We start from the raw sequence: 1,206 nt of genomic DNA on the forward strand, positions 1-1,206 counted from the left end.
ATATAGGAAACAAATATTTTTGAAATATATAATGGAAGTTTGTAATTGGTGATATGCTGATTGAACTAAGTTTAATTTTTGTGTGGATAACATTAAGGTGGTCTCTCTATAATGGGGGGGGTCTCTTAAAAAAAAATCATATTTTTTTATTCTGCCATGGTCAGACAGCACAAATGTAATTTCACCCTAATATCTGATACATTTGTATATATTAGAGACTACATTGTCAACCTGCACAGTCCACTTGATGAGTTAGTGTTTTACTATTATTATCTGATCCTGGGCAAGCTCTCTGAATGTCCCGTGGGAGAAAAATATCTGGAAAAGTAACTACGTTTAATTATTTTTCTCTCCTCTATTTGATAGCATTGTGGGAGAGCTCACAAAACATTGTCTCCCTTTCACATAAAATAATGAAATTTACATGACTTTGATATTTAAGCAGCAATAAATGGGAAAAAATATTCCCATTTTCTGTAGCAAAAATGCTTGTGAAGATTGCCTTCTCTATTCTACAGATCTTATGTGAGGCTGTCAGTAAATAGTTAAAACCTTAATTTGTTTTGTCTATGATACTAAACAGATGTGTATAAAAAAAAAAAGTTCACAGCCATAGCTTGTTTTATGTGTTAGCCCTAGTCTTGCATCTATCTTGCAGAATATAATTATGCCTCCTGATATAAAGGAATACTGAATAATAAGCTATGGAAATCTTATCACCTCCTCATTAATTGCTCTCCATCCCTTGAAGCCCCAGATATCACACAGTAGGTGTTTACACTGATATGACTGAGACTGGAGAATATCTAGATGCTCTTAGAAAGTATTTGACATATTGCAGGATTGGATTAGGCCCTGGGCACTGGTGGCAGAAAGAAAAGGATCCATGGTCTTGGTTACATGTGAGTAAAATAAGTGTCTTTTAATGAGCCCCGTTAGTTATATCTGGGGCCCAGTGTTCACTCTTTTCCTATTATCTGTTGGCTAACTTGTACTTGTTGAAAGAACTCAAACCTACATGCCTACTAGAAAATCTGTGATCACTCCCTAGCTTGCATAGCAGATTAGCCTATAAATATTCTAGTTTTGCCTATGCTGAGAATCAAGAACTGTATTAATAAGCTAAATTTATTTTTTGTGTGTTTACGCCAGGCCCCAGTGATACTTTAAAGGCTTTTGCTATTTTTTGTCCATATCAAGTTATTA

The 1,206-nt window shown here is 34.7% G+C and overlaps 1 protein-coding gene across 4 annotated transcripts in view; it reads left to right on the forward strand.

The window, feature by feature from the left end:
* CBLB (Cbl proto-oncogene B) overlaps positions 1–1,206 on the forward strand; it is a 137,300-nt gene that overhangs the window by 19,004 nt on the left and 117,090 nt on the right. The window lies entirely within an intron of this gene.

The sequence above is a fragment of the Anser brachyrhynchus genome, assembly GCF_964034855.1.
Source record: "Anser brachyrhynchus genome assembly, chromosome: 1".
NCBI lineage: Eukaryota > Metazoa > Chordata > Aves > Anseriformes > Anatidae > Anser > Anser brachyrhynchus.